Here is a 25,066-nt window from a genome sequence, read left to right as displayed (position 1 = left end):
GAATATTTTCGCTCTAATATTCAGCATTTATTCTGATGCCACGGCCGATCAATAAATACATCTCAGATATCAGATACGTCCCTGAAATACATCTGTCAAATTTCATCAAGATCGGGAAAGATTTGGATATAGGTTCCTTACATACCTTTAACCGATTTCAGGTTTATTATGCTCTAAATTTGAAGAAAATCGAATAGCTATGGCTCCCATATATATGTTACATCCTAATTGGGGGTATAAGACTCTCATATGCGTAATATGCACTCCACAACAAGATTTGGAGCTCCCATATATATCGTTATACGATTTCAGCTTTTTGTGCGCCAAATGACTAATATCAGCCCAAAGAGACTGAATTTTGGCAATTCCGAAGAAAATCAGCCTAAATGCAAGTACTTCAAAAATCGGTCTAAATATGTCTATAGCTCCCATATATATGTATCATCCGACTTGGTGTTAAAATCCCGGTTCAGATCGGTTAAAATTTTTATATAGCTACTACATATACATCTACATCCGATTTTATGGTTATTGTTCACCATATCACATAGATTTTTTCATATTCAACCGAATATTACCACTTGGTGAAACTCGGTCCGATATATCTATGGCTCCAATGAATATTTTTTAATATATGTAATCCTTATCGAAGTCCTATCATGCACTATACAGAGTTAAATATAATTCCCAAATTGTGAATATTCTAAAGCCATGATGCGCATTCAAATAAGGTTAATAGTTGGTATGATCTGCTTCACATAAATTCCTAATGTAAACATTTTTTTACGGGACCTTCACTAAATACGCATAGTGGTGTAGGGTATCATATAGTATGTGGTTATACTTTTTTTTGTGGTTCGAATTTTTCCAATTGATGGAGGGTATTGAAAGTTCCCCACGGCCAAGCTTAGCTCCTTTTTACTTGTTTCTTATTATTATGCTTTCGCTTTAATCAACTTCATTGGCCTTGATTGAGCATTTTCGAGAAATACTTTTAAGAAATTAAATTTCAAACTTCACTATATTCTGTCAAACTTTATACTTTACTTTCCTTTTATGGCAGATCACGTTTTTCGCAACTTCCATGCCGTTTCAAAAATAGAATTCGAAAAAAGACCTTTCAAACAGTTGACAATTATATAATTTGCCAAAATAGCCAGTGTCCTTTTACTCCAAAGCAGCTAACATTTCAACAATTGTTTCGAGGACTTTTGTCCTCTAGAAAATTTTATAATGAACTTTTGTTGAAGCAAAAAAGAAAAAAAAAACGAACAGAAACTTTATCAAAATTCGTTACATTGTTTTTGGCACCTTTTCTGGTGAAATCTCACGTATGAATGTCCTTTTTCATTGAAAAGTTCTTTTTTGTTTTATTTTTGTAACCAATTTTTCATGTCCTTTAGTTTACACCACTCACTACGCTCGCTGCATTGTAGGAAAAGTGAAACGTGATGGGAAAATATTAAAAAACTGCGAACGTTTTTCATCTTATGGCTGGGTGGTTGATTTCAGGTTACCTTCAAGTTACACAGGCAAAGGATAATCCACTTTAGCTGGCATAGTGAGTGGTACATGAAATTAATTAACAGAGAAATAAAGGACTAACACATAATTTTGTACTTTGTTGGAGATGAAAATTATATGCTAGTGGAAAAATTAATTGAATTATGAAGTGGAATTTTTACATTGTTTTAATGTGAATTATAAAAATAAGACATTTTTCAGAAAAGGGATAGAACAGTGTACGTGGAACAGGAATTTTAAATTAATATTACAGGAGTACAATATGGTACACTGTGCAACAAAATACAATTCAAACATTTTTTTTTTTTCAAAACAATTTTCTATAATTAAAAAAAAAAAAATCAGAAGAATATAAAGGTAGAACTAAACATAGGAGTTCTGAACTTCCAACTGCACTTTACCGTTATCTATGCATACAAATGCTTCTCTTCTATGATCGAATCAGTTAATTGATGGTAAATAGTTTTTGTGTGTCATCTTGATGAAAAGAATTGTGTTTTGCAAAATGCCAGGCAAAAGATTATCATTTGAAGCTATTCAGCTTATTTACTACCACCACCAATTGGAAAAAGTGCAAAGGAGTTGTCAGAAATGACTATTTACAATGTCATTAATCGAGCCGAAAGAGAGGGAAGACTTGAGCTAAAGCGTGGAGGCCCCCAAAACTTCTACCAGGACACTTGCAAGAGGGCTCGAGGAAGAGTTTGGCGTTGTTGTTTCTCATGAAAATGTCCACCAGATCATATTTGAAAAACAAGTAAAAAAGACATCACTTAATACCGCTATTGTAGAAGAGTGACATAAAATACCCAGTCAATATGGCTTGAAAAAGTTGGTTCATTCCAAGAAAAACATTACTAGTATTATTTTTTTTTTAAATATCAAATATTTTGTTTGCTTTTGTGAAAAGAGATATTTTACATTGTGAAATTTTGATATTTTTTGTTTTAGTTCGATTCTTCCTCCTAATTTAATGTTTTTTTTTATTTTCAAAAATTCATATAAATAAAATGAAATTGAAAAAAAAAATAAAAACGGTGTTTTTTTTTGGGTGGGGTGGTGTACGAAGTTGATAATTAAAATTTATTTTAGATATATAAAGTCATTCTGTATATTATCGTTGGCAATATTTAAGATAACAATACGGGGATAATTTTGGTAAGCAGTTTTAACCCATAAACGAGTCAACAAATGGGTCTTTTTAGTCCTCTTTTTCAAAATATGGTTTTAAACCCCCCTTAAACGGGATTATAACAAGTCAAAATATTCTACAAATTTATTGGTTATAAAATTCTACTATAGGTCCTAGAATGCATCAAAAGTCTAAATTTCACCTTAATGTCAGAAAAGCATATGTATTAAAAGTGCTAAAGCCGTACCTTATGTGAGTTTATGCGAAAATCTCCAACAAAGAATCTTTTAAGAAGGATGACGTCAAAGATAAAAATATTCTTCACAAAATTTTACCATAAGTCACTAAAGAAAAGAAACCTATGTCCACTGCATATCAAAAAAACTTTGAATCAATATTCCCAGGAAAAAAAAAGAATAACGAAAATATTTCCATATTTGTTGATCAATTTTTCCTTTAACTATTTTCGAGTTGACGCATGAAAGTAACATAAAACTTAGTTTTAGGCAGAAGTTGTCCACAAAAGAAATATTTAACATAAAATTTCGCTATAAATCGCAGCAGAAACCATATATCTACGAACAATAGTTTTTACGATTTTTTTTTGTTGGATGGCCACACCTTCCTTTACAACCCCTTAGTAACCCTTTAAACAATTCTGTTCAATTATAATACCTTAATCCTCAAGAATGTAAACATTTCATTTGGAAAACTGCCGCTCAAATTTTAAAAATTCTGAATAGCAATTATGCGGGGCTATTCAAAAACGTTGACCTTCACATCCAATTATCAGTCAGCAAGGGTGGTGCTTATTATGAAATCCAAGTACCAAGTTCCAGATAATTCTGTTGAAAAATGTAGCTGAAATCATCAAAATACCTAATAATCCGGGATACCGTTGTATGTTTCCATATAACAATACCTCCCAATATTCGGTATTTTGATGATTTTTGACACATTTTTTTAAGAATTTCTCTGAAAATTGGTAGTTGTAGCTCATAATGGGTCCCAGTTCGTGTGGCGAGTCATTGTAGGTCCACGTTTTGGTATAGCCCCCACATAACGGTACCTCCCGATATTCGGCATTTTAATGGTTTTTGCCACATTTCTTCTAATGTTTCCTTTACCCAAAGGTGGAGGTATTAAAAGTTTGGCCCGGCCGAACTTAATGTTTTTTTAGTTGTTTTTTTTATACCCTCCACCATAGTATGGAGGGTATATTAAGTTTGTCATTCGGTTTGTAACACCTCGAAATATACATTTTAGACTCCACAAAGTGTATATATTCTTGATCAGCATAAAATTCTATGTCGATTAATCAATGTCCGTCCGTCTGTCCGTCTGTGGAAATCACTCTAGCTTCCGAACGAAATGAAGTAGGTTGATAAAATTTTACTCAAATGTGTACTATGTCTGCAGGACTTTTGGTATTGAAAATGGGCTACACGGATAGCCCCCATGTAACGGTACCCCCTGATATTCGGTATTTTGAACATTTTAGCCACATTATTAACAGGAATTGCTTCAATTTTGGTATTTGAAGTTCGTAATGGATACTACATCCTAAGACAGAAAATAAGCCATGTAGGTCAACGTCTTCGTATAGCCCCCATATAACGGTACCCCCAATATTCAGAATTTTAATGATTTTTTGACATTATTTACCGGAACTATTTCAAATCTAGTATTTGAAGTTCGTAATGGATGCTACAGCCTATGACATAAAATTGTCTGTGCAGGTCCACGTCTTCGTATAGCCCCCATATGACGGTACCTCCCGATATTCGCTATTTTGATGATTTTAGCGACATTATTTACCAGAAATGTTTCATATTTTGTATTTGAAGTTCGTAATGGATGCTACAGCATATCACAGAAAATTGTCTGTGCAGGACCACGCCTTCGTATAGCCCCCATATAATGGTACCCCCCGATATTCGGTATTTTCATGATTTTAGCGAACATATTTACCGGAATGTTTTCAAATTTCGCATTTGAAGTTCTTAATGAATACTACAGCCTATGACAGAAAATTGTCTGCGCAGGTCCACGTCTTCGTATAGCCCCCATATAATGGTACACCCCGATATTCGGTATTTTGATGATTTTAGCGACATTATTTATCGGAATTGTTTCACATTTCGCATTTGAAGTTCGTGAAGTTCGATATAACAGCCTATGACAAAAAATTTTCTGTGCAGATCCACGTTTTATAACTACCATGGTACCTCCCTATATTCGGTATTTTGACGATTTTAGTTACATTATAAACAGATTTTTTCAAGTTGCGCATTTAGTACCCAATACGAAGTTCAAATACGCAATGTGAAACAATTCCGGTAAAAATGTCGTTATACCATCAAACTTGGAACCTATATCGACTATTCTATTTCAGGAGGAAGAGTTCGATGCACCAATACTTTCAGATTTCTTTCGTTATTAGTCAGTCTTTTAAAACTTTTGAATTTAGATATAACTTTAAAGACATACGACCACATACCAAACATTTTAATTAAACGACTTAAAAATTGCTTGACATTTTATAAGACATGCATTTTTCTCGATGGCACGAGAAAGGCAAAAACCCCAAAATAGGTCAGCATACCGATAACTGAAAAAAAAAAAATAAAGTCAACCATATATTCTACAATTCTTTCCTTGATCACAGAACGGCCTATTGCACGTTATAGTTTAAATCTTCAAAAAAAAAAAAAAAAAAAAAAAAAATAAATAAAAAAGTGTGACAACACTTTTTCTCTCACATAATTTCACAGAGTTTTCACATAAACCGATATTCATGGTTGGTATGCTGAGACCTTCGGTAAATAAATATATAACTTTCACAACTAGCGGCGAATTTTATTTTCATCAATTTTAAATTATAGTTTTTACTTCATTTATATCATATATTTCTTTCTTTATATTTTTATTTTTATTTTTTTTACTTATTTAATTATATGATTGGCTTAAGGACATATAATATTTCAGAGATCTGTTTTACAAAAAAATACAAATGATTTTGCTAACATAACCTCTTGTCACTGCCACCTGTCATTTTACAAATTAGCATCATTTAACAATTAAAAATATAATAAATATAAAAAATATTTTTTTATATACTTATATTTACGAACATAACTCATAGTTAATGTAACCCGCTACTTTACATATTAGTCACATTAAACATTTGACAATTTATGCAAATATAATTAAATTAAAAATTAAGAAATAAAAAAATCTACTTGGCAGCGGTGGGATTCGAACCCACGCCTCCGAAGAGACTGGTGCCTTAAACCAGCGCCTTAGACCGCTCGGCCACGCTACCCACATCGCTTCCAATGCTAAATGTGTAATACAACGCCAACGCCACACAAGCAAAGCACACAAAATGCTAACGAATGCTTGGCGCATTAAAGCTTTCAGTTGCTGCTATGAGGGTGTCTGTACATAAATAAATGTTGTTCGATAGCTTTCACCACTTCAATGGGGTTCCATAGTGTAGCGGTTATCACGTCTGCTTTACACGCAGAAGGTCTCCAGTTCGATCCTGGATGGAACCATTTTTGTAAAACTCGTACGATCAAAATTTTGCCGGATATTATAATGAAACAATTTTCAAGAATGTAGTTGGAGGAAATGTGTGGTGATGAGAATGTGTGATGATGAGATTGATTTGTGAGTTTTGGAAAGTGCGGAATGAAAGAAAAGTTTTTCAAATAATAATGTTGTGCTGTGGTTATCAAATGCCCACAGCAGGCAGACAATGCATTGTTTTAAATGGTTAATAAGACACTTGCTCTTCATGAAAATTAAAAGTGTGGCAGGGAATTGACATTTTGACAACTTTTTTAGAACACGCATATCTTTTGTCCGTAGGTAAGTTTAAAGGCGGATTATATGGGTCCATGTTTACGTATATATTAGATCCATTTCTCAACGATTTTTTTTTAAAATTGGTTTTTGAATTCGTAATGGTTGTCCACTGTCAAATAGGTCCCGTATAATGGTTCCACCTAAATTTCGGGGTTTAAAGACATTTTTACTCTTAAGAGTGTTAGCTATCAAAGGATGCCTTGCTAAAACTAATTCGGAACGGATGAAAATACACAATTTTTTTTCAATTGCTCATGGTGGAGGTTGTGAAAAGTTCTATCCGGCCAAAGTCAATAACTTTAAGCTTACAAACTTACAAATGCAGAACCTATTTCTAGATTCTAGGGATATTTCCATCTTTTTCTCTTTTAATGAAAATTTAAGCTAGGTTCAACTAATCAACATTTATTTAGGATATTGAAAATTATGACAACCTAAAGTTTTGGAAAAGAGTTGCCATGTGGTTCCATAGTGTAGCGGTTATCACGTCTGCTTTACACGCAGAAGGTCTCCAGTTCGATCCTGGATGGAACCAGGGTGAATAATTTTTGATATTGTTTTTGGTGGTTTATATTTAGCAATGGCATAACAAAATTCGGATTTGACACTGTAAAACTGTTTTACCAATGTGAACAGTTTAAGTTTTAAAAGTTACTGATTTAAAAAAAAAACCAAAGTAAAAAAACTTGAAACATATTAAAAACAGTGTTACCATGTGGTTCCATAGTGTAGCGGTTATCACGTCTGCTTTACACGCAGAAGGTCTCCAGTTCGATCCTGGATGGAACCAGTTGGGTTTTTTACCTAAGCTTTAAACGAAATAACTGCGTTGTGGTACATATATATGGCAAGTGGTAGCTGGTTATACTTTGTTAAGCAAAATAGATTCCTCCGATGGTTGGGCAAAATAGATTCCAAATAGAAAACCTTTGCGCGTAATCTTGATGTGGATCTAATCTAGCAAAAACCTAACAATACAATGAAGCCTTTGGAATAATGAGTTCATGTAAAGTTAGTTTTAGAATCTAGCACATGTCGTTTGTATGAAGTAGGATTGAAAATCGGTTCACATTTTGGTATGGTACCTATAAGGACAATTAGAACAACATGTCCGAATTTTTCAAAGAAAATTTTTCAGGACCAAAGAAAACTGGGATTTTTAAAAGAACAAATATGGATTAAAATAAATGAAAGCACAAAAGAACATATAACAGTGGATTTTTAAAGCATATTTTTTTCAAGGACCTTACGACCAACAAAACTTGATTTTGAAACCAAATTTTTCAAAACCAAAAAAAACGTGAATTTTTTAAAGAATATTTTTTGAAGGACCACTACACAAACAAACCTTGATTTCTATATTTTAACAGGTTCATTAGCAAAATATAAGAGTATCCATTGAAATCTAGAATTTGGAATCTCTTTAAATATAGACTCTCCCATCAAAAAGTTTGAATATAGGTTTATGTTTTAGTCCAGTTCCATATAAAGAGATACCGAACGATTTTAGCTTTATTGAAGTACATACGAAAGTACAGTTGTGCACCAGAGTTACCATGTGGTTCCAAAGTGTAGCGGTTATCACGTCTGCTTTACACGCAGAAGGTCTCCAGTTCGATCTTGGATGGAACCAGGGTGCAATTATTTTTTCATAAATCTTGGGGATAAAATTATATGTCTAAACAAGTAAAAAATCTGTAAGTTCGACCGGCCGATATTGGAATACCCTCCACCATTTGAAACGAATTGGGCTATTATCAAAAATAAAAAAAAAAAAAAAAAAAATAATAATAATAATAATAATAATAATAATAATAATATAATAATAATAATAATAATAATAATAATAATAATAATAATAATAATAATAATAATAATAATAATATAATAATAATAATAATAATAATAATAATAATAGTAATAATAATAATAATGATAATAATAATAATAATAATAATAATAATATAATAATAATAATAATAATAATATAATAATAATAATAATAATAATAATAATAATAATAATAATAATAATAATAATAATAATAATAATAATAATAAATAATAATAATAATAATAATAATAATAATAATAATAATAATAATAATAATAATAATAATAATAATAATAATAATAATAATAATAATATAATAATAATAATATAATAATAATAATAATAATAATAATAATAATATAATAATAATAATAATAATAATAATAATAATAATAATAATAATAAATAATAATAATAATAATAATAATATAATAATAATAATAATAAAAATTAAAAAAAAAAATCCGTTAAGAATTCTGTTAAAATCTTAAAAAAATCAAAATACCTAATATAAGGAGGTACCGTTATATGGGGGCTATACGAAGACGTGGACCTTCATGGCTCATTTTCTGTCTTTAGTCGTAGTATCTATTACGAACTTTAAATACTAATTTTGAAGCAATTCCGGTAAATAATGTCGCTACAATCATCAAAATACAGCATATCAGGATGTACCGTTATAAGGGGGCTATACGAATACGTGGACCTGCACAGACAATTTTCTGTCTTAAGCTGTAGTATTCAATACGAACTTTAAATACCAAATTTGAAACAATTCCGGTGCATAATGTCGCTAAAATCATCAAAATACCTCTTATATGGTGAGGCGCCGTTTTATTTGGGGCTGTACGAAGACGTGGATCAGCACAGAAAAGTTTCTGTCATAGGCTACAATATCCATTAAGAACTTCAAATAACGAAATTGAAACAATTCCGGTGAATAATGTCGATAAACATAATATACATTTAAGAGAAATGAAATAATATACATTTAAGAGAAATGTTAACAAACTACTTCATTTCGTTCGGAAGTAAGAGTGATTTCCACAGACGGACGGACATCGCTAAATCGACATAGAATTTTATGCTGATCGAGAATATACAAATAATAGAAAAAATTATATTTCGGTGTGTTACAAACATAATGACAAACTTAATATACCCTCCATACTATGCTGGAGGGTATAAAAAACTGTTATAATACTGAGAAAGTAGCGGACATAATCCCCATTTTAACGGGAATTTTGTAAGTAGCCGGACCTCGAAAAACTTCGATTTTAAAGTAAATATCTTCACAACAACACGAGATATCAAGACAGATGACACTATTTTGGAAAGGCAAGAGTGCAAACGGTCATACTCTCCATGAGGATTATGTAAGTTTTGGGAGCGGACATAATCCCCACTTTATTATGAGGGTTAAAACCAAAAAACAAAAAAATATCCGGATATAACCCCCATAATTTCAATGGGGACTATGTCCGGGCACCGAAAATGCCACCAGAGCCTCCGAAACACCAAAAATTTGACTAAACCCACTATATGTGCCTTCCGTTGAAATTGAAATTTTTTCTACGGCGAATTTTTATACCCTCCACCATACTATGGAGGGTATATTAATTTTGTCATTCCGTTTGTAACTCCTCGAAATACTCATGTCAGACCCAACAAAGCATATATATTCTTGATCTGCGTAAAATTCTAAGACGATTTAGCCATGTCCGTCTGTCTGTCTGTCTGTGTGTCTGTCTGTCTGTCTGTCTGTTGTAATCACGCTATCTTTCGAACAAATTGATATAGAAGGCTAAAGGCAGGTTAAGTTCGTAAATGGGCCATGTAGGTCCAAGTTATCATATAGCCCCCATATAACGGTACCTCCTGATATTCGATGTATTGATGATTTTAGCGACATTATTTTCCGGAATAGTTTCAAATTTGGCATTTGAAGTTCGTAATGGATACCACAGCCTAAGACAGAAAGTTATCTGTGCACGTCCACGTCTTCGTATAGCCCCCATATAATGGTACCTCCCGATATTCGGTATTTTGATGATTTTAGCGACATTATTTAACGGAATCATACCAAATTTGGTATTTGAAGTTCGTAATAGATACTGCAGCATAAAACAGAAAATGGGCCATGTAGGTCCATGTCTTCGTATAGCCCCCATATACCGTACCCCCCGATATTCAGTATTTTGAAGATTTTAGCGACATTATTTACCGGGATTGTTTCAAATTTCGCATGTGAAGTTTGATGATTATATTTTATTTAAAAGATATTTTATAAATATATGATGTGTTTCATATTATCCCAAATCATTGACTCAATAATTGTAAAAATATTATCTTCCACATACCCATCAAGCCGCTGGCACCCAATCGCTGTAACAGGATTCAAAATTATTCGAACATTGGTTTCAAAAATGGCCCCATCCGGAATTGAACCGGAGTCCTTCTGCTTGATGGCAGACGTGATAACCACTACACCATGGAACCGATTTGAATTGATTTCCTGTCGATTTTTTGAAAAATTGCAATTTTCCTCGAATTCGTCTGCTTTAGCCTTAATGCAGATGTAATATCATCTGCACGGCCGTATTTCAATGTAAACAAAGAAGTCTTAAATAGATTCTCTAAAATAGCCAAGTAAATATAGTCTTTATTCGTTTATTTTCGTCTCTCTCGCACTCGATCTGCAACAGATCATTGCAATTTCAATTAACATTGTTCGACATGCTATAGATTTCATTATAGTATTTACGCATGCAAGTACTCGCACCTTCAGTAGCTGGCCATTCAGCTATCCATTCGCTGCATTGTATCGCATACATTTCAGTGCATTGGGATGATGCCATACGATACGCGGCAGCATCAAATGTTAAATGTCAGCCACAGAGAGAAAATGATATAAATACGATTTGTGTGTCGGTGTTGTTTTTCGCCAATATCATGTTGGGTGTAATAGGATCAAATGCAAATTGACTTAAGTGACAATAAATAATGAGATCTATAGTACGATTTAGATACGTGATAGTAATTGAAAAGGAGATGTTGAAGAGGGGTTCCTATTAGGATAGAGTCACAGGTTCAATCAAGACTTTCGAACTAATTCGCATTTTATTGGAGTTATAAATATTCTTGGACAGAAGAATCCAGTAAAGTGAAGACAAAATACGGGCGGGTCAGACCATATGATACCCTACACCCCTATGCATTTTTAGTTAAGCTACCCGTAACAAATTTGTGAAGTAGATCATATGAACCATGAACCCTTTTTGAATGTGTATTATGGACTTTGGGAAGTTATGATTTGGAATTGGAAGGAACTAATATATGGTAGGTATATATCTCTCTCCCACTGAATCAATGTCCCCTAAAATTGACGGGTGCATTTGTACCTCTCATATCATGATTTGACTTCAGGAAGGCTTGAATTGTAAAATATTTAGGGTGAGATAAAAAACTGCAACAAAGTCAAACGCTATAATTTTATTTTTTTTTTTAATTTTATTAAATGGAAGCAAAAAATGTCGGAAATACCATCAAATTTTAGAATAAGTTTAGATTAGTTCGAATTGGTCACCTTTGGCACGATTTATGGCCTTTAAACGGCCAAAGTGTGTGCCAGCGCTTTCCGAATGTTGATCTGCGGTATTTTGGCCCTTTCCCGGTGAAGCGCTTGCTTGAGGTGATCGACACTTTGGTATTTTTTAGTGCCAACCTTGCTTTCCGAAATACTCCAGACACAATAGTCCAACGGCTTGGTATCCGGAGATTTTGGTGTCCATTGTGCGTTGGAAATAAAGCGAGGAACCTCATTTTATAACCATTCTTGAGTGGCGCGAGCTGAGTGCGATGGTGCTGAGTCCTGTAGGAATGTCCAAAATGTTTGCGTGCCAAAGACTTTAACACACCCTCCAGAATATTTTCGCGAATACTAGGCATTTATTCTGTTGCCACGGTCGATTAATACGAGCAGAGAGCGACTCTCGGCTGTTATGGCGGCCCACACCATCACCATGGCCGGCGCTTGAGTTCTGGTGGCCAACCGAAGTTGTACATTTTCAGCTGACCTCTTTGGCAAGTAAACACGAATATTTTGTTTGTTTACAAACTGCTGGACAACGAATGTTTTAAAACCAAATTAGGCAGTTCGGCCAAGCGAAGCAACTCTTTAGCTTTTTTGAGTCTATTTTCATTCTGTTGTGGTGTAAGTTCTTGCACTTCTTGGAACTTCAATGGCTTTACCCCGAGCTCATTTTTCAATATTTACCGAATGGAATATTGCGATCTGTTCAGCTCACGAGCCATTTTTCGGCCACAACGACGCGGGTTTCGATCAAATCGCGTCTTTACTTTTCGAACCATTTCTGCTGATGTTGCATTTTTCTTCCGTCCACTTCCTTGATGTCGGGCTACGCTACCAGTATCACGGTAACGAGCGATGTTACGAGACACAAAATATTTATTCATATTTAAATGCTGGAGTGATCTAAAGATAGCCACTTTTAGGTTTCCAGATATAACAGCAGTCTGAAATTGGTTGCAGTTTTTTCATCTCACCCTTTATATCGGAACTATAGTATATGAGAACCAAGTTTTCCAAATGCCGAATTTACTTCTAGGATAAATTCGGTTGAATGTGCAGAAATCAGATGAAGATATATATTGAAGTTATATCGAAATCTGAATCGATCCCGATAAAATTGGGCAGAAATCTGATCTGAGCTTTATCTGATATTTTATACCAAACATTGCTGTGTAGTGCAAAATACGAATGTGTGGGACTTCAATACCCAATCTGATGAAACAAATGTTTGGGAGTTATCTATATTTGAACCGATTTTCCTGAAATTGGATACACTTGCATCAAGGCTGAATTCGGTCGTATGTCCCTAAATTCACTAATGACAAATGACATCGGATTATATTTTTAGCGGGAGCTACATCCAAATCTGTACTGATGTTGATAAAATTTGGACGAGGTATTCGTGAATTGATATTTAGTACCAAACGTCGTTATTCTGGAGTGTAAATTACGAATGTGAGGGACATAAACGCCAAATCGGATAAAACATATATATGGGAGCTATGGCTATATTTAAACCGATTTTTACCAAATTTGAAGTTCTGCCGTCCAGGCTGAATTCGCTAGAAAATCCGTCCTATTTGAACGAATATTAGGCGAACAGCGCAGAATAAAATTAAAATCGAACACAGATATATATGGGAGATAAATTCAAATCCGAACCGATTTCTATTACAGATTTGGTTCACAATAAGTATGAGAACGGATGGAGATATCCAAGTTGAGATCGATTATCATTATCAAACAAATGCATAAAAACTTAATATCCCACACCACAGTTTATTTCGTGTTTCTGCAGAGTATCCTCTCAAAATTTAAACTATTTGTGCGAAAGGTCGATCTGTCCAATTTTATTTTTAATCAGAATATAAGAAAGTGAAACATGTTATGAACTCTTAATACCGAATTTTAAACTATTCCGTTAGAAAGCGTGGCTAAAATCGCCAAAATATCTAATTTCGAGAGATACCTTTATATATGGTGTAACGTCTTCACGTCTGTGGTAATAACACTAGAGTCAAAACGAATTAAGGTAGGAAGCTTAAATTTTGCACAGATCAGTATTTTTTTCTGCAGGCAGGTTAAGTGCGAAGATGGGCTATACCAGTCCACGATATCGTATAGCCCTCAAATAAGTTCTATGTCGAATTAGCGATGTCCGTCCTTCTGTGGAAATCACTCCATATTCCGAACGAAATGAAGTAGGTTGATTCAATTTTACTCAAATGTATGTTATGTTGGCAGGACTTTTGGTATTGAAAATGTGCCATGTAGGTCTACGTTTTGGTATAGACCCCATATAACGGTACCTCCCGATATTCGGTATTTTGATGATTTTAGCGACATTATTCACCGGAATTGTTTCAAATTTGGTATTTGAAGTTCGAAATTGACGTTACAGCCTCTCACAGAAAATTAACTGTTCAGGTCCGACATTATTCACCGGAATTGTTTCAAATTTGGTATTTGAAGTTCGAAATTGACGTTACAGCCTCTCACAGAAAATTAACTTTTCAGGTCCACGTCTTCGTATATCCCCCATTTAACGGCACCTCCCGATATTCGGAATTTTGATGATTTTTGCGACATTATTCGCCGGATTTGTTTCAAATTTGGTATTTGAAGTTCGAAATGGATACAACAGCCTAAGACAGAAAATTGTCTGTGCAGGTACCTCCCGATATTCGGTATTTTGATGATTTTAGGTACATTTGTTTTTAGGTTTCGCATTTGAATATTATAATGGCTTATGACAAAAGTTATATATGCAGGTCCACGTCCCATGGTCCCTAACATAAAAGCTGCATTCGGTACTTTTAAGATTTTAACAGAATTTTTAACGGATTTTATTGTTTTTGAGAATTGCCAAATTTGTTCCAAATGGTGAAGGGTATTCAAAGTACATACAGCTTTTTACTTGTTAAGTTTAAAAAACTTCATCAGTATTGAAAAGTGGCTTTTTCGCCATAGGCATTTTCCGAGAAATATTGGAATGCGAAATCGATATCAAGGTTGTTGTGAGAAATATTTAACAAAGTTGTGTTCTTATTTTTTCTGGTACTCTGTCCATTATCCTTAAGGTAAAAGCACGAGTATTTATCAAGCAACATCAGGTCTTTGAATCACTCTTAGATCTCATAGTGCACATGGACGACCAGTTGACGTCATTTTCATACTGACGCTTTTATTATACATGTTGCATGTTAATACATACAACATGCGCACAAGGGCATGGGGTGGGGTAACAGCGAGGGACATTCTATAAATAGCTCGTATTATGAAAAAAAAAAAAAAAAAACATTTGTTTAGGGAACAACATTTAACGGTTCCATAGTGTAGCGGTTATCACGTCTGCTTTACACGCAGAAGGTCTCCAGTTCGATCCTGGATGGAACCATCAAAAGGCAAGATTTGGACAATCATTTTGCAGGACTAATGGAAAGAGTGGGATAAATTGTTAAATAAATTAAACTTCTCCATTGTTAAAGACGCCACTATTGAGATGATAATATTTCCAAGCGGTGGTTGGATGGGAAATGAACTTTGTTAATGTATATCATCGTATTCGCTACCAAATTGTGCTACAGGTCATTTGGGCTGATATTGGCTACTTGGTGCACAATTAACCCGAAATCGGTTGATGATACTTATGGGAGCTATATCTAAATTTGAACCGATTCTCAGCAATTTAAACTGGTTCGGTCCTTGGCCAAACAAATATTGTTTGGAAATTTTCATCTCAATTGGAAAATGAATACGACTTGCTTTTGTTCACAAAAATACATTGACTGACAGACGGACGGTCCATTCCCAGCGAAGCGCATACTTGAGGTGATCGACACATTGGTATTTTTTAGTGCCAACCTTGCTTTCCAAAATACTCCAGACACAATAGTCCAACGGAATGGTATCCGGAGATTTTGGTGGCCATTGTGCGCTGGAAATGAAGCGAGGAACCTCATTTTGTAACCATTCATGGGTGGCACGTGCTGAGTGCGATGGTGCTGAGTCCTGTTGAAATGTCCAAGGTCTGCGGCCAAAATGTTTTAATACGCCCTCCAGAATATTTTCGCAATAATATTCGGAATTTATTCTGATGCAAGCGAAGAGTGTCCACCGGCTGTTATGGCGGCTCACACCACACCATCACCATGGCCGGCGCTTGAGCTCTGGTGGCCGACTGGAGGTACACATTTACAGCTGACCTCTTTGGTAGTAAACACGATCGTTTTGTCTGTTAATGAACTGCTGGACAACGAATGTTTTCTCATCGGAGAAAACCAAATTCGGCAGTTCACCACTTTCGGCCAAGCGAAGCAACTCTTTTGCTCTTTTGAGTCTATTTTCCTTTCGTTGCGGTGTAAGTTTTTGCCCTTTTTGAAATTTCAATGGTTTTACCCCGAGCTCATTTTTCAATATTTGCCGAATGAAATATTGCGATATGTCCAGCTCTCAAGCTATTTTTCGGCCACTGCGACGCGCGTTGGATGCTTCTTTACTTTTCGAACCATTTCTGCTGATATTGCTGATTTCTTTCGTCCACTTCCTTGATGTCGGGCTACGCTTCCAGTATCACGGTAACGAGCGATGGCACGAGACACAAAATATTTATTCACATTTAAATGCTGGATTCATATTTAAACGATAGCCACTTTTAGGTTATCAGCCAAATATAAAAAAATCACACTATCACGCTTAAATTCCATCACGAATAAGTTTTTTTTCTGAAAAATTCTCACCAAGAGGTTTTTGTGCGCTTGTTAACAATATAATGAGCTGTCACTGGAATAATTTTAACAGCTATCGGATGAGTGGCTTAGAAATGACAGCAGTCTGCAGTTGGTTGCAGTTTTTTCATCTCACCCTGTATATTTAGCAGGCCTTCGAAAAAAATGTGTCGAATTTGAACAAAGTGTGAAACTTTCTCAAATTTGAGTGGGAGCGCTACAGGGAGCAGAAAAAATCGGACAAACTTCATTTTTGAGTGTCACTCGAATGGGAATGAGGTTTTTTCCCCGTTTTTGAGTGGGAACAAAACTCATTGAAATTGAGCAGATTCTACTCTTGCCGAGCACTTTTTTAATTTTGGTCATACCCTCGTTATACCATACACCACATTGTGGTTAGGGTATTATGTCTTTGTGCATTTGTTTGCAATATGGAGAAGGAAGCGAGATAGACCCATAGTTACTTTTGAGGATCTCCATATAATCACTTTCTGAGTTGATTTATGCATGTCAGTCCGTCTGTCCGTCCGTCCATCCGTCCGTCCGTCTGTCCATGTATACTTGTGAACAAAATACAGGTCGCATTTATTATCCGATTAAGATGAAATTTTGCACAAATCATTTGCTTGGCCCAAAGACGAACCCTATTCAAATTGGAGATAATCGGTAAAAATTTATATATAGCTGCCATATATATCTTCGTCCGATTTGCCTTTTATTTTGCACCAAACGTGTTATTTCAGCCCGAATAGTATGGAATTTTGCACATACAACCAAATTCGGCCTGAAAATAAGTATGCCAAATTTGATCCAAATCGATTCAGATATAGCTATAGCTCCCATATATATTGTTCATCCGATTTGTTATTTTTGTCCTCCGCAGCCGTAATATGCACTCTGTAACAACAATATTTGGGGAAATATATCAAATACAGCTCAGAAATAGCTTTGCTAAATTTTATCGAGATCGGTTCAGATTTTCATATAGATCCCATATATAACTTCGTACGATTTACTTTTTATTGTGCACCAAACGTCTAATATTTGCCCAAATTGGATAGAATTTGGCACATACGACCGAATTTAGTCTAGAAGCTAGTATGTTAAATTTGGTGAAGATCGGTTCAGATATAGCTATAGCTCCCATATATACTGTTCATCGATTTGTTATATTTCTTACCCACAACCGCAATATGCACTCCGTAACAACGATATTCAGGGAAATATATGAAATACAGCTTAGAAATATCTTTGCCAAATTTTATCGAGATCTTCTCAGATTTGGTTATAGCTCCCATATATATTTTTATCTGATTTCAAATTAATTGTGCCCCAAATGGGCAATACAAATCCGAGTTTAAAAGATACAAATGCTTCGGCATATTTTGTCTTTTGAACTTTAAATTATAATTATAATCATAGCGTGTATGATTGCATTCTCCCATAAAAACTTTTAATTGTTATGTGGAGCTCTACTAAATAAGCAAAGTGGTGTGGAGTATCCTAAAGTCGGGCGGTTTACTGGTTTTATATCTGTGTATGGGTATTATTTCTGTACACGATCATTCCCCCTTCTTCTTATGCCTCTTTCTCACCCTATTCCCCCTCTCTCCTTCTTATTCTCCCTCTTTCTCATCTTTTCCTCCTCTTCCACCCATTTCCCCCCACTAATCCCCTTCTCTGTCTCTCTCTCTCTCTTAAATTTAAACGGAAAAATTGTAAAAAAAAACATTTTATTCTCCTTTTTATATTTCTGCAGCCTTAGAATATTTCAAAAAAAAAAAAAAAAAAAAACCTAAATAAATTTAGATTAAGGACACATGTCCACTCCATACTAAAATCATAGAATTTATATTAAAAAACTTTTGTGAAACTACCTTTCCCAGTTCACAAAAGATATCTCTCCCCCCAAGAAAATGATGGAAAGGGAACGAAAATAATGTTTTGTTGTTATTGCCATCGAACCTAGTTGTACCGTGGCAACAGTACAAGGCTATAACGGTAACAATGGATTACTTGACAATGCTTTCAATAACATCTCAATGAAAATGAATGCCATCAATTGAAATTCAATGCGCGTTTGGTTGCTTCTTATTTCCTCTGCCTACACCTCCATCTTCTCCTCTTTCTGCCTCTGAACCTCTTTTGTTGCTTGACTATTGTAAAATGGAATGGACTGTTAAAAGGACATTCTTTGGCTTCCAACTGTCTATTTTGTTCTGGCAAAGACATGGCTATCTCTCTTCTTCGGGTGGGCCATGACCAAAACAATTCTGTAGATATGTTTTTCTTTTGCTTTTGTTGTAGTTATTTTTGTTGTCCTGTTAAGAATAGAAATTGTTGTCTAAAAATTCATGAGCTCATTATTGTTGTTGCCTGCGTTGTTACGGCCCCATATCGATTGTCATTGTCCTCCAAGTTCAGCCGCCTCCGGCCCATTTGCCCATTTATTTTTCAACTACGAAAACTACAGCCGATCCATTATTGTATCCATGGAATACGTTGATGCAGTCGTGCGATAATTACGATGACCCATCACATCGTCGTCGAACTGAAAGTTCCTGGTATTCCTGACTATTACCACTGATTACCACGCCCGGCAAAGACGATAATGTACTCGTCGCCGCCGCCGCCTTTCGTGTTGTTATCCCTGAATGAGTTGACTTAAATGACAAGTAAATATTGCCATTGTTCTGCTGGGCTTTTTAATTAAACAACTTCTTATTGTACAGGGAAAAATTCTTGGACATTGACAATAAACAATACCAAGACGAGATATTTTACTTTTCCGCAAGAAAATTCCAAGAATTCCGAAAGAAATGTTGTTCAGTCTACGGAATACGTAATTACTGGGAGATGGATGTTTTGTAGTTCGCTTTTTTATAGTTATCCTAATGGATATCTAAAGAAATCTAGGCAGTAATGTTAGAATAGTAGAAACTGGTTGGCATCTGTATCATTTGCATTGGTTTAGATTTAGAAGGAATAAATAACAGCCAATATGCTTTATTAAGTTCGATACAATCCAACCTCGACCTTACTTTATTCGCTAATAGGAAGTGGAGAAAAAACATTTTTGAATGTGTTTTTATACCCTCAGCCATATGGCCACAGGCGGTATACATCATTTGCTACAGCCAAAATGTTTCTAATCGAAATAACGGTTTTAGACCCCAGATCTCTTTGGACCAAATCCGTTTCAGGACATTTGGAGTCGATCTAAGAGTGTCCGTCCTCTTGTCTGTCTGTCTGGCTGTTACGCACTATAACTATCAAAGGGAATATCCGATATTCTTCAAACTTGGTACATCGTAATATTAGTATAAAACTTAGATCGAGTTCGAAGATAGGCAACATCGATCCACTCCTTCTGGTATTTCCCCACGAAAAGTCAAAATTTGCAAGGAAATTAATTTAATCATTCGATTTTGTGAAAACTTTACAAATGCCAAAAAACTGCAACAAAGACAAACGCCATAATTTGTAAATTTTTTTAATTTTTTGAATGAAAGCAAAAAATGTCGGAAATAGCATCAAATTTTAGAATAAGTTTAGATTTGTTCGAATTGATTACCTTTGGCACGAATTATGGCCTTCAAACGGCCAATGAAACTGGCACACGCTGCCCGAATGTCGCTCTGTGGTATTTTGGAAATTTTTTAGTGCCAATCTTGCTTTCCAAAATACTTCAAACATATTAGTCCAACAGATTGGTATCCGGAGATTTTGGTGGCCATTGTGCGCTGGAAATGAAGCGAGGAACCTCATTTTGCGTTAATTCGATTTCTATTCTTTGGTGACGCGTGCCGAGTGCGATGGTGCTGAGTCCTGTTGGAATGTCCAAGGTCTGCGGCCAAAATGTTTGCGTGCCCAAGGCTTTAATATACCTTCCAAAATATTTTCGCGATAATATTCGGCATTTATTCTGATGCTGATGGTCGATTAATACGAGCGGAGAGCGACCATCGGCTGTTATGGCGGCCCACACCATCACCATGGTCGGCGCTTCAGTTCTGGTGGCCAACCGAAGGTGCACATTTTCGGCTGACCTCTTTGGCAAGTAAACACGATCATTTCGTTTGTTTACAAACTGCTGGACAACGAATGTTTTCTCATCGGAGAAAACCAAATTCGGCACTTCGCCACTTTCGGCCAAGCAACCAAGAAGCAACTCTTTAGCTCTTTTGAGTCTATTTTCTTTCTGTTGCGGTGTAAGTTCTTGCACTTTTTGGAATTTCAATGGCTTTACCCCGAGCTCATTTTTCAATATTTGCCGATTGGAATATTGCGATATGTTCAGATCGCGAGCCATTTTTTGGCCACTGCGACGAGGATTTTTGAACCATTTCTGTGATGTTGCTGTTTTCTTCCGTCCACTTCCTTGATGTCGGGCTACGCTACCAGTATCACGATAACGTGCGATGGTACAAGACACAAACGATTTATTCACATTTAAATACTGGAGTGCGATTCCATTCAGCCCAATAGTTATATCAACATCAGATCTATTGTGAATGAGGAATATATCGGTCCCCTTTTTTTGGTACCTCTCCCACAAAGGGTCTACATTTTGAATAATCCTGAAGCTCATATAATGCGAAATTAACATCCGATTCCATTCAGACTTGGCACATCTCAATATTTCTGTTAACACAAGATCTGCTATGAAGATGGTAGGGATCGGACCATTTCTTTTGGTAACTCCCCCCCAAAGGGTCAAAGTTTTGAATAACCTAAACGATTATAAACCCAAAATAAGAATCCGATTCTCTTCATATTTTGCACATCCCATTATTTCTACCAACATAAGATCTACTGTAAAGAAGGGATATATTGGTTCATTCCTTCTGGAACCTCGGGTCAGAATTTGGAATAAATATAACTCTTATAAAATGTAAAATACAAGTACGACTGTCTTTAAATTTTGCACAATATTTCTGTCAACGCAAGATCTGGTGTAAATACGGAGTATATTGGTTCACTGCTTCTGGTACCTCTCCCACAAGGTTACAAAGTTTTGAATAATTATATATCGGTCCACTTTTTCTGGTATCTCCCCTAGCAACGTGTCAACATTTTGAATAGCCATGAAGGTCGTAAAACGCGAAATGATTATTAAACGATTATAAATTCCGAAATAAGCATTCGTTTACCTTCATATTTTACACATCCCATTATGGCTAACAACACAAGATCTACTATGAAGATGGGATATATCGGGGCACTCCTGCTGGTACCTCCCCCACAAAGGTTCAAAATTTCGAACATCCATGAAGGTCATAAACGTGAAATAAATATCCGATTCCATTCAGACTTGATACATCTCAATATTTTCATCAACATATGATCTGTTATAAAGATGGTAGAGATCGGACCATTTCTTCCGGTACTTCGCCACACATAATGTTAAAGATTTTAAAAATCAAAACCCTCAAAGAAAGCGAAATAAGCATCCAACTCTCTTCAAAATTCACTCATACAAATATTTTTGCTGACACAAGATCAACTGTGAAGATAATATATATATATCTGCGAACGCCTTCTAGTACCTCACCCACAAAGGGTCGCAATTTTTAATTCTTTTATCTGTCATAACTTGCGAAACAAGTCGGCAATTCTTTACAACTTGCTATATCTATACATATATTTCTCTCAACCAGAAACCTGAGATGAATATGGAATTTATGATTTCGCATAAAATTGGATATAAATGCTCGATTTTCTCGAGGGTCAACAATTTGAATAATCATAATAGAAGTCAAAATGTATTTAAATAAACGAACATTGGCTGAGGGTATACATCTGTCGACAAAACCGACTGAAACTTTTTAGTTTTTTTTTTTTACCTTAAACATTTCATTAATATTAAATTATTTAATACAATATTTTTTATTTTTCAGAATTTTTCTCAAACTGTTAAGTTCCACGTTATTCCCACGATTGCTTCTGTGTATATTCTTTACTTTGTACCTTTACCTCTTTTTTAATGTCTGCAGAATTGGCCAACACCACACCCTTTGCCGGGCAGCAAAATTTATTCGAACATTGGTTTCAAAATGGTTCCATCCAGGATCGAACTGGAGACCTTCTGCGTGTAAAGCAGACGTGATAACCGCTACACTATGGAACCCCAACACATTCCAGCCACGAACTATTTTTCACACATGATTTAGCGATTCTCCACGCAAACAATATACTATCACGCCACCACCCACGATCTATTGTCTAATACTTTTTAGAGAACAAGAGAGGCAAATAAATCTCTTTTCCCAAAAAAAAAAAAAGATTTAAAAATAGCGCCACCCGAGCGAAGTGGTAGACGATAGTGGGAGTACACGTAATTGTATGCCGGCCGACCAAGTGCACCGACGCATAACAATTGGCCATAAACAACAATGGAATTGTATGGGCTTCCGAGTATAGAGATCTCATTCGAGTGCTCATTGTTACACAGAGAGCACAGAAAAGTGGTACGTATTCGATTTTTTTCGGGAGTTAAATTACCATAGTCAGTCTTCAACTAGATTTAGACTGCCGGTGGGTTGGTGAATTGGATATTTTATTGCTGTAAAAACGCTAAGTTCAACCGGGCCGTAACTTTTAATCAGACCTCCGAAAAACTCGCACGAATTTGTACAAAGAATGAAACTCACTCGAATTCCGGCGGGAGCGCTCTTGGGAGCAGAAAACAATGAAACAAACTTACTTTTTGGGTGGGAGCAAAGTTGGTACGAAATCTCCTCTTCCCACCCTCTTTCCCAACTCCCTTTCCTATAGTACACAGCAAAATAAAATTTGCTGTTGTTCTTAATACCATCCACTCTGAGGTATAGAAACCCCTTACAAATAACCATTAAGGAAAAGTCAAAAGTTGGGCGGGGCCGACTATATGATATCCTACATCACTATGCGTATTTTGCGAGCTCCCGTAAAAAAGTTTATATTGGGAATTTATGTGAAGAAGATCATACCAACTTTGAACCTTGAATCATGGCTTTAAAGTAGTAACAATTTGGGAACTACAGGGTGAGATGAAATAATTGCAACTAACTTCAGACTGCTGTCATTTTTAAACCACTTCTCCGACAGCTGTTAAAATTATTCCAGTGACAGCTCATTATATTGTTTACAAGCATACAAAAGCATTTTGGTGAGAATTTTTCAGAAAAAAAGTTATTCGTGATGGAATTCAAGCGTGATAGTGTGATTTTTTTATATTTGGCTGGAAAACCACAAGTGGCTATCACTAGAGCACTCCAGCATTTAAAAGTGAATAAATCTTTTGTGTCTCGTACCATCGCTCGTTACCTTAATACTGGCAGCGTAGCCCGACGTCAAGGAAGTGGACGGAAGAAAACAGCAACATCGGGAGAAATTGTTCGAAAAGTAAAGAAGCGACTTGATCGAACTGCCGAAAATGGTTTTCTCCGATGAGAAAATATTCGTTGTCCAGCAGTTTATAAACAAACAAAATGATCGTGTTTACTTGCCAAAGAGGTCAGCTGTAAATGTGCATCTTCGGTTGGGCGCCAGAACTTAAGCGCCGGCCATTGTGTGGGCCGCCATAACATCCGACCGTCGCTCTCTCGACCGTGGCATCAGAATATGTGCCCAATATTATCGCGAAAATATTCTGGAGGGTGTATTAAAGCCTTGGGCACGCAAACAATTTGGGCGCAGACCTTGGACATTCTAACAGGACTCAGCACTATCGTACTCAGCACGCGCCACCCAAGAATGGTTACAAAATAAGGTTCCTCGCTTCATTTCCAGCGCACAATGAACAGCAAAATCTCCGTATACCAATCCATTGGACTATTATGTCTAGAGTATTGTGGAAAGCAAGGATGGCACTAAAAAATACCAAAGTGTCGATCGCCTCAAGCAAGCGCTTCGCCGGGAATGGGCCAAAATACCGCAGAGCAACATTCGGGCAGCGTGTGGCGGTTTCATTGGCCTTTGAAGGCCATAATTCGTGCCAAAGTTGACCAATTCGAACAAATCTAAACTTATTCTAAAATTTGATGCTATTTCCGACATTTTGTGCTTTCATTCATTAAAATATAGAAAAGACTAAAAATTATGGCGTTTGACTCTGTTGCAGTTTTTATTTCACCTTGTATATGGGAGCTATATCTAAATTTGATCCGTTTCACCAATTTTAATGGATTCGTCCTTGAAAAAAAAATATTTTTGGGGAAATTGCTGTTTAACTGGATAATAAATGCGACCTGCATTTTGTTCACAAAAATACATGGACAGACGGACGGACTGACATGCATAAATCGACTCAGATAGTGATTCTATGAAGATAACTCCATGTTCTCACTTCTTTCTCCATGCTACACCATGTGGTGTAGGGCATAAATATTGTGATTCAATATT

The 25,066-nt window shown here is 35.6% G+C and overlaps 6 non-coding genes across 6 annotated transcripts; 4 read left to right on the top strand and 2 right to left on the bottom strand.

Moving 5' to 3' along the window:
• Window positions 1-5,899: 5,899 nt before the first annotated feature.
• TRNAL-AAG (transfer RNA leucine (anticodon AAG)) lies at window positions 5,900-5,981 on the bottom strand. Its single transcript has one exon. It is a non-coding gene; the product is annotated as a tRNA-Leu (tRNA).
• A 162-nt stretch (window positions 5,982-6,143) lies between these two features.
• TRNAV-UAC (transfer RNA valine (anticodon UAC)) lies at window positions 6,144-6,216 on the top strand. Its single transcript has one exon. It is a non-coding gene; the product is annotated as a tRNA-Val (tRNA).
• Window positions 6,217-6,991: 775 nt separating this feature from the next.
• Window positions 6,992-7,064, top strand: TRNAV-UAC (transfer RNA valine (anticodon UAC)). The gene has a single exon. It is a non-coding gene; the product is annotated as a tRNA-Val (tRNA).
• A 182-nt stretch (window positions 7,065-7,246) lies between these two features.
• TRNAV-UAC (transfer RNA valine (anticodon UAC)) lies at window positions 7,247-7,319 on the top strand. Its single transcript has one exon. It is a non-coding gene; the product is annotated as a tRNA-Val (tRNA).
• A 7,959-nt stretch (window positions 7,320-15,278) lies between these two features.
• TRNAV-UAC (transfer RNA valine (anticodon UAC)) lies at window positions 15,279-15,351 on the top strand. Its single transcript has one exon. It is a non-coding gene; the product is annotated as a tRNA-Val (tRNA).
• A 7,387-nt stretch (window positions 15,352-22,738) lies between these two features.
• TRNAV-UAC (transfer RNA valine (anticodon UAC)) lies at window positions 22,739-22,811 on the bottom strand. The gene has a single exon. It is a non-coding gene; the product is annotated as a tRNA-Val (tRNA).
• Window positions 22,812-25,066: the final 2,255 nt, after the last annotated feature.

The sequence above is a fragment of the Musca domestica genome, unplaced genomic scaffold, assembly GCF_030504385.1.
Source record: "Musca domestica strain aabys unplaced genomic scaffold, Musca_domestica.polishedcontigs.V.1.1 75, whole genome shotgun sequence".
NCBI classification, from domain to species: Eukaryota; Metazoa; Arthropoda; class Insecta; order Diptera; family Muscidae; genus Musca; species Musca domestica.
This window is presented reverse-complemented; position numbering and strand designations above follow the sequence as displayed.